Raw genomic sequence first — 16,110 nt, 5'->3', positions numbered from 1 at the left:
GTAGCATGTAAATACCAACTGAAATATCATAAGTGATAAAGTGTTACAGTTGTCTAAGTTTTAATGCTTCAAATGTTTCCCATGCTCTCTCAACTGTGGCCTCATATGTGTAGTTGCAAAGCCATCACTCTGCCTGTTAAACTGGAATAATTTAGTTTCTTTCCTGAATTTCAACCCTCAATTTAAGCAGTGCAAGCAAAGCATCATATCAATGAAAAATAAAAAATGAAAACATTTAACTTGGCAAACAAGTATTTTTTCTCTATAGGATGATTGAGTGCAAAATAAACCAACACTAAGGGGAAATGTTATCTAAATTTAAAGAAGAGGAAAGAAAACCACCAAGGTAATTAATTGTTAGTGGGCTTGAAAAATAAATCCCTGAAAATCCATTTAAGTTCTTAATAAGTACGAATCACAAGCAAACAAGAGCACAGGTAAGCAAATAAATCATCTAAACAAAGGCTCTTAAAGTTAAAAAAATCTGAAAATAAGTCCTGACAAACCTCTGGCAAAATCTGAAAGCACATGTTGCCAGGAAATAAAGGGACGGGGCAGGTAAAATGCCATAGTAAATAGTCACACTGCATTCTACTCAAAACTACGTCGGGAAGCAGGTTGGCCTATGATGAACCCACTGAGTGCGCTAGGTGAACTCCATCAATTACACAGCATCAAATAGAGTAGAACTGCTACATTATCACAGACTATCCTAATACCCATTGGCCAATAAGTCTGATGAGTATTGTTTCTGGCTGTTACACATAAATACAAGTATCCAAATAGTAATGCTGAGAACAGAGCTTCCAGAGAGTATCCATAGATCCAAGAGGTTTGCCCTCAAATTACAAATTGCTGTGTAATGTAGAATACAAACACCCATGACTCTCCCTAATTTTCTTTTTTTAATATTGTCCCTGATGAACATTGTCTTTCTTTTCAATTAGTTTTCTCATCTAACTGAAGTGGAAAATTTAGATGGTTCAAATGGAAATTATCTGAACAAACCTCTTAAACTTTTGCTTTGCAATGGTCATGTAAACTTTGTCTCTCTGCACTGAAGCCCTTCATATCATTTAAACTATTTTAATCTGTGGTAACATAAAGCATAAATCATGAGTTCTGCTTTAGAGATTGGAAAAATTGGTGCATTTGTTCTTTCATTTAATATATATTTTTAAGGTAGAGACTGATACTAAATGTTAAGTATAAAAACATAAATGTGATTCAGTATCAGGCTGAAAATACCTCAGACAAACATGTAAATTTCAGTATAAAAACATGTAAACAGAAGAATGATCTATAACTACAGTAACATTACTATAGCATGAACTATAATGAAGGTTAGTGGGCATATGGAAGCCTAGAGAGAGGCTGTCTGTCTGCGCCATGGTCAGATGAGACAACACATACGCAAATCCTTTATAAACACCACCAGTGTGTGTGTGAACTTAGAGAATTGGCGGTCAAGCTAGAAACCCACTCATTTACTATAGTAGAGATATACCATCCTACAGTGAAATGGGTTCTGGTCCAATGCCTATAAGTCTTGCATCAAATTAGCTGGACCACAGTGATACAACTAAAAACTATATTTTAGCTCCTTCCCAGTTCTTGGCTCAGAGCTCCTGAAGCCCTTGAAATTTCCTGAATAACGGGCCTGTCTTTTGTTATTCATAATGACCCCCTTCAACCACACCTGAGTTTAGGATAGTGAGGTGGCTATGGAGTAACTCATGGTGGGCCCCTAGGTATTGATCTCTGGAGAGGGGAGAGGAGCTGAGGGTTAAATTCAGTCACCAATGGCCAAGGATGTAATCCATCATGCTTACAAAATACAATTTCCATAAACTCCCCTAAGCGGCTGGGCTCGGAGAAGTGGGTTGGTTGGACACATGGAGGTCCTAGGAACTGGGCATGCCTGGAACGGTGTACAAGCCCTGCACACCCCCCTCCTTACCTTGCCCCACCTCCTCCATTTGGCTGTTCCAGAGTTTTATCCTTTCTAATAAACCACAATAAACAACACATTTTCCTGAATTCTCCAAGTTGTCCTAGCCAATTACCACACCAGGGAAGAAGTCACGGGCACCCTCGTATTTGCAGTCAGTGGCCCAGAAATGTGGGGAGCCTGAGCACCCCATTTGCGGCCAGGCCTGAAAGGGAGGCAGCCTAGGGGACTGAGTTGTTATTCTGGGGGTCTGTCACCAATAGGGGTTGGCGTCAGAATTGAACTGAATTGTCCAACTCCCAGTTGGAACCAGAGAATTGCTGCAGAAAAGACACCAGAGAAGTGGGGGAAACCTCTTAACTACATGAACCTGAACAATTCCCCTGCCATTCCAAGGTGGTGTTAACTTTAGATACAGGAAATATTATCGAAAGCTAGAGGTTTATATGTTACACTGATTGGCCATTCTCCTCTGAGATTTAGTATTGACCACATTATGGGGCAATTTTCTGTTTATTGGTCCATATCCCCCATGGGACCTTAGATTCCTGGAAGGTAGGGATCATGCATTGTATGTATTTGCCACATAACAGGCAATCAATAAATACTGGTTTAACCAAAGAAAGGAAGAAATTTCTGATAGTAACGGTAATGTCTTAGTTCTAAGCAGAAGCAAGTTATCATTTGCATAACCTTAGCCTCTCCTTCAAAACTGAAATGAAGGTTGAACTAGAGAAGATTTGGAATGGCCACAACACCTCCCTATACCTGGACAGGACCTACAGCACTATTTATAGTATCTGAAAAGGGAATAGAATATTAATTACATTTGCAATATGTTGAAAATACCAAATGCTGATGAGAATGAGGAGCAACTGGAAATCTCATAAATTGCTGGTAGGAGTACCAAAATAGTATGACCACTTTGGAAAACTGTGTAAGTTTCTTATAAAGTTTAGAATATAGTTACCATAAGACCAGCAATCACACTCATGGTATTTACCCAAGAGAACTGAAAACATAGGCACACAGAAACACTTGCTTACAAATATTATAGCAGATTTATACAAAGTAGCCAAGCCGGGGGTGGATAAAAATTCCCAGCACCTGGTGAATAGAAAAATTGTGGTATGTTCATGCAATCGAGCTCTACTCAGCCTAAAAGGGAATGATCTACTAATACAGCCAACAACACAAATGAATATCAAAGATATCATGCTACGTGAAAGAAAACAAGCACAGAAGTCTGCACACTGTATGATTCCACTTACACGCCAGCCAGAGCAAGACAAAAACAAAAAACAGGAAGCAGATCTATGGTTGCCCAGCTGCATATCAAGGCAGTGGATTGACTGCCAAGACGCACGGGGAAAATTTGGGAGGTGATGAAAACGTGCCGTATCGCACGAGGGGTGGTGGTGGTAAAGTACCAACACACTTAGCAAAACTCATCAACCTACTCATTTCAGAAATGTGACTTTTACCATACACAAATTATATCTCAATAAGCTCTAAACTAAGAAATTACAGTGTGTTGTGTAATCCTGCTTTTAAGTTGGAAAATATTTAAACTAAAATATTGCCCCAAATGCTGATTTTCTGCCACTGCTCTGTGTTTTTCAGGGCACGGACATTGGCATTTCCAGCAGCATGAATTTCCAACTTTGTACAGCGATAACCTGCAATTAAAATATTCTTTTTACTTTATCATTTCCTTGTTCTTTTAAGAGGGCTATAGCAATTAAAGTAAATCCGTTTTACACTTCTGTCACTGGAGGTTTTATTCTAGCAAATAAAACCCAAATATCCTATCTATAGACACAACTTCATAATCAACTGTGAGACCAGGTGCATGGGTTTGTTATTTAAGCCAGCTGCATTCAGCCACAGGCAGGAGGAACCAAAGAAACTATAACCCACAGCGAATGCTGAGACCTTGGCCAGAGTCTCTCTAACATTACACGGAGCCTCCAGAAAGCATCGTTCTTCTCTAGAAGCAACAGGCTTACTTTGATGCAAATTCCATTGGGTGTCTCCTCCCAAATTATAGGCGGCTGTTATCTTAATCTAGAACAGCGGTTTTCATCCTTTTTCATTTCATGGCACACACAAACTGATTACTAAAATTCTGCAGCACCCCAGAAAATATATTTTTTTGCCTCTCTGACAAAAAAAAAGTAGGCATAATTTTGTTTGGTTCCCTCACACCAGATGGCTATTGTTGTGTTGGTTGCTGTCATTTTTTTATTTAACAGTCTAAGGCAAAAGAGGTCAGTGCCCCTGACTAAATAGGTATTGCATGTTTTAAAAATTCTTGTGGCACAATGGTTAAAAATTGCTTATCTAGTAACGACCAGAATTTCTCAACCCATGTCACCAACACAGATAAGAGGAAAACTATTGGGGGGGAGGCAGAGGCAAATGTATTTAAAAAATAAATAAATAAATAAATGCTTGAAAAGGAAAAAAAAGAAAGAAACTGAAATGGCTCAAACCCTTTTATTTTGACTAAAGGTATTAACATCCAAATATTATTAACATTTAGGACCTCGAGACCAGAGTAGAACACATGCTCCTTTAAAGTACATTCTGATTTTAATATTACGCTATTAAGAGAATTCCAAGCGGAATATTGTAGGTATTAGTTAACCAGTATTGTGTTAATCAGTACTGCTTTTTTTAAAAAAGGAAGAAGAAAGAAAAAGAAAGACAAGGTAAGAAGGAATCGTTTTGCTCCAAGTGCAGAAATAGCGCTGCAGATTCTAAATAATGTCCTGAGAGAATGCAGCCTTCTCTGAAAATCTGAACAGAGACTTTACTTCAGGATTAATAGGGAAAGGAGGAACACGGAGACCTGAAATCCAGTAATAACAATGTGTCTTACCATCTCAAATCCCTGTCCCTGGCAGATTTTGTAAGAGGTATTAGCAACTTAAAACACAGTGATATGCTTTCACCAGCTTCTTTCCGTTGCTCACACAACACAGAGCATTCATTTTCCTCAAAACCTACTTTCCTTCTCCACTGTCCCATTTCTACCAATTACAGAGTTATCTGAAGTGGCGTGATCTCTGACCCTTCGCCGACCTGAATCCCAGGGCCCCATCAGCTGCCCACACCTCCTGCGGGATGCTTCGCACCACCGCCCCTGACACCTCGGTCTCGCTGCAGCCAGACGGGCCAGCGGCCAGACCAAGGCTGCAGCCGCGCACTCCGCGTCCCCTCCTCAAGTCTCGCCTCGCTCAGTTGACTCTTTCTAATGTAATACTCATTCGTGCAAATACTTGGTGCAGGTCAGTTTCCCTCAGTCAAGCTTTCAATGGCTCTCTACCGCCAAAGATCAAAATTTATTTAACCCGTCAGAACGTACAGCACTTTATAGATCACATGCAAGTATCTCCAAAATTTTGCCGCTATTGACCCACATCAGCCCTCTATTCCAAACTAGCCTACTGTCTCTAGATACGCTGTGTTCATTGCTCCACATGACCCATGGGGAAGAGGCTTTTGCTGAGGAAAAAAAGCACTCCTAACATCTTTGCTGAACTTCTCGGTGAGGGACGTCCCCGAGGACCCACTGCTGGGACGTTCTCCTTCCACAGCATCAAGTCCACATGCTTGGTTAAAACTGCTCCTCCCTGCAGCCCTCAATGTGCTCCCCTGCCCTGTGGCACCTGTCTGTTCTATTTCCTTTGAAATGTAACATATGTCATGGGCTATCATGTATCTGCATGTATGTGTGCTGCAATATAGGAAGGAATGTGGAGATTACTAAATATATATTTATATTACATGAACAATGCATGCATTTATATATGTATATACACAATTATTATTGTTCTTAATAGTTGTTACCTTTATTAATATTTTATCATTTTATTACATAGTTTATAATTAATGTAATAAGAAAACATGTCAATACATGATATTGTTATATTAAAAATTAATATATTGAGATTGATAAATATATATTTATAGTATGTGTGATAGCTATTTATATTTTTATACATTTATATGTGTATTACATATATACAATTGTATATATAGAGATATATACACAGATAAAAATATTTACATATGACATGCAAATAATTTTCTCTTCCCCACTGGTCATAAACTTGGTGTGGTAATATCTTTTTTGTACACCAAGTACAAGTTGTCAAGGAAGACACTAACAACAGCATAAGGAACAAAAGGAGAGCATGGAAGAAACAAGCTGGGATGATTGGCAGCTGTGTGAGGGTATTTAAACGAGTTCCTCCCTCCCACCTATTTGGCAAAAGTATTCATTCTCACAGACTGCCGCTAGCACTGTATCTTGGCAAAATCACCCCATGAAAAGCCTTGGTAATAGGTTTCAAGACTGAAAATCTGTATGACTCAGACTCAAAATACTTCCTTTTAAAAATCTAGCCTAAACAAACTCAGGTCAAGACACAGCTTTCGAAATAGCAAAAACTGAAAGCAACTTGATCCGATGTTCAAGAAAAATGGGAGATTGAGTTTATCAATTTTAGCCCATCCAGTGATGAAATACTGTGTGGTCATTTAAAATGATGGTTTTGATGCATACATATTTAATGACATGAACTTTTTCACAATACAATGTTAAGGTAAAAAAATACAAGTTGTATGTATATTATGATTCCAATTCTGTTTTTAAAAATGCAAAACAAAACATTCTAGAAGAAATAGACCAAAATGTTAAAGATAGTAATGCAGTTTTCCCTTGCGTTTTATATTTTCCAACTCCTCTGTAATTCAACAGGCATTAATTTAATAATCCACAATAAAAGTGAAGGTCTTCTTTAAAATTAAAGTTCTGGAGGAATATAGGATCTCTGAAAAAAAAATAATTTGTAACAGAACTGCAAAATAGGCGGTTACTGAAGGACTTTAAAGTAATTTTGTGTAAATCATCTGTAAGTAGTGTGCAGGTCAGCTCCTCCCGGGATGCGCCCTGTGTTTCTGATTTAGGAAGTTCAGGGAAAGAAAGCGCACGTTTCTGATGGGAAGAGCAACCACGGAGGTTCACGATGCCCACCAAACTTGGACCTCTGGATTCCTTATCCTCTGTCCTTTCAAAACAGAAGTAGAGCATTTATCCCTGTTATTTTGTTGCTAACAGAAGCCAGAAAGACCAGCAGAGTTACCGAGAGAGAGTTTGTTCCAATAGAATCTGTGTACAAGATACCTACTGAAGTAAGAATCAAATGTGGTAAGTCTTTACCTAAGAAAAAAAAGAAAAGAAAAGAACCGGTATATCCATGTGTGTGTGTGTGTGTGTGTGTGTGTGTGTGTGTGTGTGTGTGTGTGTGTTATTTTGCTCTTGATACATTTCTGGTATATGATGCAATTGCTGCCACCAAATAGGGTGTGACTGTGGCAAACCTTTTCTTTTCCCTATGTTTCGGTTTCCTCCAACGCAGCAGAGAACATTCAGAACGTGACCTCCGGAGCTAAACTGTCCGAGTTTGCATTCGGGTTCTGTTAGTGGCTAGTTCTTTGAACATGGAAGTGAAACGATCCCTTCAGGGCTAAGCTTCTCTCTGTAAAATGGGGATAAACAACTACCTCATTAAGTTAAAAGAAATCAGTAAGTTAATATATGTATGTAAATCACTGACAACAGAATATTTAGTGCTGTGTGTTAACTATATTTTTTTACCTTTAAAATAAGCAGCTAAGCAGCTTAGAGAAACTCTTCAAGTTCCCTTTCAGTTCTGAAATTCCTAAATTTGAAGGATTTAATTACCAATTGAGGTTCCCATGTTTACATAATTGGGTAAATCACACTTGTAGTTTTAATTTTTAAATATGAAAAGGATACCCATGTTTAATGGGTAAAGAGATTAAAACTCAGACCTTAAAAGAATAAGCCTTAGTGTCTGAACCGAAGAAGAGCCAAAGGACCGCTGCTTCCCTGTATCAACTTAGCCAAACGACAGACGGAGGAAGTTAAAGGAAATAATCAGCCTCAACGATTGCCTTAGAAACCTGAATCAGGTTCTGAGCATATGGTCACTCTGGAAGAGGTCTGTCGCACAGACCAGAAGATTTGGTCCAGTCCTGCATAGGGATAGTCTCTGTATGGTGCCTTCCTACCTCAGCACTGGTGTTAGTTCCATAAAACCGATGAAAATCAATTCTCTGGCCAACCAATAACGTGAAGGGCTGACTGGCACTTACAAGATACCACCAGTACCTCTAGCCACCATTGCTCTTGTGACATATTAAAATATCTTCAACATTGTTCATTTGTTAATCTGATATTTAGTTTGATTAAGTACTGATAAATTAGAAGCACACTCCAGCTAACCTCTATCATAACTTAATTTTTATTTTTTCTTCCTCCAAGCTCTAGCTGTGGCTGTAAGACGTGCTGCTTAGATTCATGTTCCCTTGCTGAGCAGAACTGCCGAAGCTTTATGTGATGCTTCAACGAGAAGAAGAGAGGGTATTAAAAAAAAACTGCAATCAAATATTTGTTTGGGGGAAAAAAACTATCTCCTTACCCCAAACGTTCTTTGAGTCCTAAATGAACAGCCAGCTCTGTGCGTCTGGTGCCTGGGCTCCCTTCTCCCCCGTCCCCTGCACGCCCCCAACCCCCAACACACGCACAGACACACTTTTAATGACTTGGCAATAAAAGTGAAGATTTAAAATGCATGATCTCTACACTAACAATATGGGTCACTCCAGAGAAAGCCAGGTGGTGGAGACAGACCAGGGCCCTGAGAGATGTTTCCCAAGGCAAAGAGAACACAAGGAAACAATCAGAGTCTCGCGCACAAGGCGAGGGCCTGCTGCATCAGCCGGTCCCGGCGCCCTTCCTTCTTGTTTGTGCCCAGAAACCCTCAGTGAAGGGCGGAGTGAACGAGAACAGTACCAGGGTGTGGTAGTCCATTCTTTCACGGTCACTTCAATAATGGAGTAGAAGACTCTACCTGCTTCCTCTGTAAAATATCAGCATAAAAAAAAATCCGGGACAGAGACAGAGTTCTCTCCAGACTCAGAAGGACCTGCAAGGGCTCACTACGGGGAATTAACTCAACAGAAAAAGTACTCTTTGTGGTCAGCATCTCTGAGAATAAAGTCACACACAGAAAGGCTTTCTCAGGGCAATTCACAGGGAGACTGTGAGTAGATTATAGATGTCGCAGCCTCAAAAACATTCTTGAGCATCTCCACAGGTGACTCAATCCAGTTGTTGAAAGCCTGCCTTGTAATCTAGTCCGGATTCTAAAAGATGTAATATGTAAACTGTAATGTGAGATTGATATGCCTCTATTAACGGTTAAATCGACTACTCCCCAACTGAGCACAGCAATTTACGATTTAAATTGTAAAAGCTCCCATAATAGCAAATGGCCTATCTTTGCCTCTGAGAAATAGATACTTCACAAGCTCCCATAACAGAAATTTCTAAGGCAATGCACTCATATTGCCACTAGCACAGTTCACATCAGTTCAGGTCAATGAGGAAAGGGGGTTCTAGCCAAAGTGAAACAGGAAAAGAGTGAAGGGACCAGAGGTAAAAAAAACAAATACGTACATATTATATGTGTACTTACACTTTTACATATATATGTCTGTATGTGTGCTGAGAAGGAGAGGAAGAGACAGAGAGAGAAAGAGAGAGAGAGAGACGGAGAGTTAGTTCTCTCTCAAACTCTTGGTGCAAGAAAAATTCTTCTCTATTGTATAAAGACAGTGAGGACATGGGAAGATCAAAAAGACCCTGCGCCTCCCACCCTCCACGTGGGCTGCTACTCAGCCAGGTCCTGCAGGCAGCCTGTGAACTGAAGGAAATTCCAGTGGGCTAGCATTTCATCCATAAATGAAGAAAGAGAATGCACTGTGTAAGACAATGATATTGATTGCAGCTCTAGAAGACATGCTTTATCAAAGACAAACATAAATAAAAGTATAAAAATAAAAGCATATATATGGGCTCAAGAGAGAAGTCCTGAGGACAAAGTGAGAAACAAAATGAGGCCCAAAAACATGTTTAAATAATACAGAGAGAAGAAGAAAAATAGCCGAGAGAGAAGTCAGAGGGAAATGCAGCAAGTGACACAGTACTGCGAAGACCCTGTCACCAAAATGAGAGGGGCCTGAGAAGGCTGCCCAGGAACAAGGGACACGAATAAAGAGAGCAACCCTAGAGAATGAAGCACAAGGAGACAAGGTAAGCGTGTTTCACCCTGTGAGTCCGTAGTTACTTTGGTGGCTAAAAAAGTCCTACTGAAAGGCCCAAGAAGCCACACAGCTGCTCATGCTAAATTCTATTTGAAGGGAAAGAGGTAAATGAAATCAATCCATAGTCATTTAATGGAGCCGTTAAGGCAGGCACAGCCAAAAATCCACCTCGAACCTACAGGAGAATGAATGAAAATGGTGGACCTGAAACATCAAGAAAAGTTTGGATTCTCTTGTTTACTAAGATGGAAAAGTATGTAATGTAGTGTAGTTTTTAAAATGGCAATCAAAAATGGTTGAAAGAAAAAGCATCAGTATTGAGATTTAAGATGCAATCAGAAAAATATGTTCAGCCCACATGTTACAGACACCTAAACTCTGTAACTGAGAAATTTTGTATTCCACTAAAGTGTTTTTCACTTATGGAGTTAGGGGCTTTTTATATTTAATACTGTACGTGTGTATGTGTCTCAATATAATCACCTTACATATATCATACCTTACATAGTATTCCAATAAAACGGGAGAAACGCATAAACATAAAGACTTTGAATGACTTAACCAAGGGCTCCCAATTAGCAATTGATCTGGGAGGCTGGTGAGTGTGGTTACTAGGAAGGATCGTGTCAATTATCCTGACACAAAAGTTTTTAAATGGTAGATAACATTAAGGGACAGCCATTCAGAAGTGTTATTTCCCGTACAGAACTGTGACATATTTTTTTTAAGAGAGAAAAGAAGGGAAAAAGAGAGACATTGATATGAGAGAGAAACATCTTTTGGCACCTCCTATATGCGCTCCAAGCCCCAACCCGGAACCGAACCCACAATCTAGGCATGTGTGACCTAGAATCAAACCAGCAGCCTTTTAGCACACAGAACAACACTCCAACCAAGTAAGCCATGTGGCTGGCACTAAGCTGTGATACTTTTTAAACCCATCCTCAGTGGGGGCTCTGTTTTTTCCACTCTTGGTGTTCTCTCAAGGACATTTCCACTTCCCTATTCTGCATGCCCTCTAGCAAGGTAAGAGGGCAAAAAAAAGAGTGGCCACTTCCCCCCCACCCTCCTTCTTCCTCTCCCATCCCCCTCCTTTCTCCCCTGCCTCCCTCCTTCTCTCTCTCCCTCTCTCTGTCTCACTCTCTCATTCTTTCTCCCTTTTTAGCGCAGTGTTCACACTGCTGACTACCCACTGCCAATCACAGACTTGGCATAGCCTCACGGATTTATTAGGACCAAACCCACTGCATTATGCATCATGCTCTGTGTAACAATAAATAATGTAACAATACACTTATATTCATGCAAATCTTATAGCCAACATAAATAAGATACTCTCAGGAAGAGCTTCCCAAATCTTAGATATCACATCGTAAGTTACATCTGCATTTTCCTTGTTATAAGTTGTTTCCAGTATTCTCTCCGCCATTTCAATGAGTATTGTGTTAGTATTAGAATTCACGTCGGTATTTCCATTAGAATTTTCTTATAGTGACCCAAGCCAACATTTCCGAGTCAGACATGTCTCTATCCTGATCTGCTGCATAGATTTGAACAAGTTATTTAATTTCTTACTTGTTAATCCGTTTTCTCATCTTGTTAGCATAGGCAGCTAGTTAGTTAAGGAAGGAAGCAAATGGATTCAGACACTAAGCTTAATAAACTAAGGAGCCGAATCAGACATTTGGCTTGATTTACTAGGAAGCTATAGAATTTACAGTGTCCCCGGGTCACCACGGCATCCTTCAAGGAACAGACTTAATCCCCCAGTGGGCAGAAAGAATCTCCCCAGGCAACAACCTGTCCCTTCCTGCAGACAGGGGGCGGGGGCACAGGAAGAACCAGTAAAGGGGGAATTCCTTTGACTTTGAGGCCCGCACACCCCAAACCAGAGGATGCGGCAGAACTTCGGGGCCTGTGCAGCAGGAGCCAAAATGGTGACACAAAGGGGTGGAGTCTAGCCTGGGAAAATAATAAGAGTGGGTAAGAATAGGGACCCTGAAAGATTCAGGACAGGGATTGGCTAGGGAGAGGGCGCCACAGAGACTCGGGGAAGCCCCAGGAATCAGGTTGGGTAGTTCCAAAGGAAGCCTGCTCCTTCGAGTAACCAAGAAAACACAGGGAGGCTTATCAGGGACCCCAGGGCAATTCCCCCTGGAGCCTTCCCGCCCTCTAGGTCCCTGAGGGCGTATTATATACCTTCACCTCAATAAATCTTGCCACGAAGCTTAAACTTCTCCCACCCATGTGCCCTTTGAAATTCCCTTATCATGATACTGCAAGAACCCACTTTCACTGGCAACCATCTAACTTTGGCTCACACCGTTGCAGTAAGAATTACATGGGATAATTAAAGGACAACATTGTGCCTGTCAGCTAGTATAAATGAAAATCATAATAGTTTGCTTCTTGCTCATATTTTTTTTGGGGGGGTAGACCCTCCTAAATGCAATAAAGGAGCCACTCTGATATGGCTGGGGGGTTTTCAGCAGCCTCCTCAGCGAAAGACAGGCTGCTTTCAGCAGTTAGGGTGCCCGCTAAGGTAAGACGGGGGCTTGACTTAAAGACAGTTGTGCAGGAGTCCCCACAGTGGAACAAGAAAAGCAAAGACGCAGCTGCTAATTAGCAAGCCAGCCGTGCAATGATGTATGGTGAGTGTCAGAAGCAAAGTAGCAAAGTCAGGACTATTTTTGCTGTGCAGATAGCCAGCCTTCAGAAAGGGCCATGTGTCCCAGTAATTTAATCTGAAAGATATAAATCATGACTGAAAAAGCTTCCTGCATCAGTGATGTGGAGAAATACCTACATTCTAGCAAGGTTTCCATGATACAAGACAGGTTTCCATACGTATGAGATCAGGAAAAACAATGATCAATCAAAGGTAACCACCTTGATACCTGTTTGAAGTGAATTTGGAGGTCAGCAAAGGCCAAAGAGAGAGAGAAGTGGGCTGTGTCTGTAATTTGAAGGAGCTCGTCACTAGCAATTTTGTTTTACAAAATTTCAGCTGTATGTGATTTTGAAACATTAATGATTTAATGCCTGCCAGACCAAGAAAGACAAAAGATGCCCCAAATCAAAGGCAGATATAGCTGTATCATCAGTGTAGAAATGGAGGCTGACATCACAATGATAAAAAAATCAGTCCAGAGCTAAAGTCTGCAAACTAAAATAGTTGCCTAGTGCAGAATCACATGTTGCTGTGGAAAAATACAACTGGCAGTTGATAAAAACAAGGGAATATACACCAGCTGCAAGCCAGAGAACTGGGAGCTCCCAGATCACAAAGCCAGGAGCCCCAGAATGGTCCTTTGCTGTGCAAATACTGTGCAATCCTCCTTGTGTTCACCCTTTAATCGGGATGACCCGTCGTTTCTCTGTGTGGTAGTCAGCAGGGCTGTAGAAGTTTAACCACTCTGCCCAACCAGTAACCATCTGGGGCTGTTGGAGCATAAAGTAAATTTTGTCCCTGACTCAGCATCCCGACAATGTCACTCGAGACCAATCTTGAGAAACTGCGAAGTTGCTGCATGCATTCAATGACTAGTCACTAAGTATCTGTTATGCCTAGAAAACTGGGTTATGTTTTATTGGGAAGTAAAAAGTTCATATTGTAAGCAACTAGACTTCAAGAGCCTTCCCGAACAGTTACTTTCTTGAGACCCCAAATCAGATTTTATTAAATTTCTGTAATCACCAAAATCTTCCTCCTGGTAGAATCTCAATTAAGATTAAATGGGCGGCAAGGGAAGGAGAAAATAAATGGCAAGTGCAGAAAAAGGGGGTAAAATGGCATCCCTGGCCTCAACTCTAAAATCTGGGTGGGGATAGCAAGATATACATATATCAATCAAAGCAGGCATGTGGAAAAACAAGACCAGGGAATTAGGTGCTAATTAGCAAGGAAGCAATGCAGTGATGCATTGTGAGTGTCAAAACCAAAGCACAATAGCAAGTCAGGTCAATGCTCACAAGCTGCTGTAACGAACAATCTGCAAATCTCAGTGACTTAACACAATGACAGTACATGTCCTTTTTTGCAAAGTCATGGTCTCTTCAGTGGCTCTCTCCCAGGTAGTAGCTCAGAGAGCTAAGCTGCTTCCATGTTATGGCTATGCTATCTGGAACTGCTATAACTTCTGGAAGTTAAAACTTCAAAGTTATCACAATGTCCTTTGAAACACAGGATTTCCTAGGTCACCACAGAAGGAAAAGAAAGTGGTATTTTATTGTCAGCCCTGGAAGTGGCATATATCAATTCCACCTACATACCATTGGCCAGAACATAGTCATATGCTTTCTACATAACCATCAGGAGGCTGAAAAACAGAGTCTTTGCACATTTCTAAGAAGAAGGAACAAATTAGCATCCAGTGAAGCTCTGCCATACATGTTACAAAGCATCATATGGTCCAAATGAGCAGACAGGAAAGCTGCATGAGAAATGTGGGATTGAGCAGGAGGAAGAAGGGCAATTCAAGGTCAAAGGGTTAGACTGGTCTGGCTAAAGCAGAATATCAAGGAAATAATAAAGAGAAGAACATATAAGTAAATTATAATGATTGAAGAGGATATTTAATGCCAACTAAGGAGCTTTCACTTTTCCCTCTAAGACAAAAATATTTGTTCATAGTCCCTGGCTATGTACAGAGAAGACTATGAAGGGTATGCATAGTAACCAGCAGGCCACTTTCACAAGAATTGGTATTAAAAACAAGACAACAGTTCCAAAATGGAGTCCTTTGTGCTAATCCCCACAGCACCAAATCAAGACTTAATTACAGTTTCAGTTCTCCCATAAATATAATCTTAATCCAGTCAATCAGAAATTATGTAGCAATAAATCAAAAACAAGTGCTGGCGAGAATATGGAGAAAAGGGAACACTTGTGCATTATTGGTGGGAGTGCAAATCGGTGCAGTCACTATGAAAAGCTGTATGGAGTTACCTCAAAAAATTAAAAATGGATCTGCCTTATGACCCAGTGATTCCACTTCCAGAAATATTTCCAAAGAAACCTAAAACACTAATTTGAAAAAATATATGCAACCTTATGTTCATTGCAGCATTATTTAAAAGGGCCAAGATTTGGAAGAAGCCCAAGTGCCCATCAGTAAATGAGTGGATGAAAAAGCTGTGGTACATTTACTCGATGAAATATTAGTCATAAAAAAGAAGGAAAGCTTACCTTTTGTGACAGCGTGGATGGACCTGGAGAGCATTATGCTAAGTGAAACAAGCCAGTCAGAGAAACACAAATACCATATGATTTCACTTATATGTGGAATATAATGAACAAAATAAATTAACAGACAAAATAGAAACAGACTCACGGATACAGAGAACAGACTGACAGCGGTCAGAGCGGGGAGGTACTGGGTGAGAAAGGTGAAGTGATTAAGCAAGGGAAAGAAATAGCAAACAAAAAACAAGCAAAAAACAACCTCATAGACAAAAGTGTGGTGATTATCAGGGGGTGAGGAGGGAGGTAGTAGAGGGAAAAGGGGGATAAATGTGATGGAAAGAGACTTAACTTGGGGTGGTGAACATATAATACAATATACAGATGATGCATCACAGAACTGTACCCCTGAAAGCTAGGGAACTTTATTAACCAATGTCATCCCAATCAATTCAGTGAAAAGAAATTGCTAGATCAGCACTAGTTAGGTCGTCTCTGTGACAGACCCTTACCATGCCCCTAAAGAAAGCAACCTTGCAATAACAGCTTTTTTGTCCAGTGTAACTTCCTTGCTCCTGCTCCCTTCCGCCTACAACGTTCATTTTGTGCGGCATCTCGGAGCTCCTTTCTATCTGCTAGATTGCATGCCACACAATTCAAATTGATTTTTGCTAAAATAAACTCTTACAGATCTTATTATGCCTCAGTTAGCTTTTAACACAGGGAACTAGTCCTAGTTTCAATCCTTATCGTCTGTGTGAATCTGAACAAGTCC

Source organism: Pteronotus mesoamericanus, unplaced genomic scaffold (assembly GCF_021234165.1).
Source record: "Pteronotus mesoamericanus isolate MK-2021 breed Mesoamerican mustached bat unplaced genomic scaffold, CSHL_Meso_final contig_169, whole genome shotgun sequence".
In the NCBI taxonomy this organism is placed as follows: domain Eukaryota; kingdom Metazoa; phylum Chordata; class Mammalia; order Chiroptera; family Mormoopidae; genus Pteronotus; species Pteronotus mesoamericanus.
Note: the sequence above shows the minus strand (reverse complement) of the source record.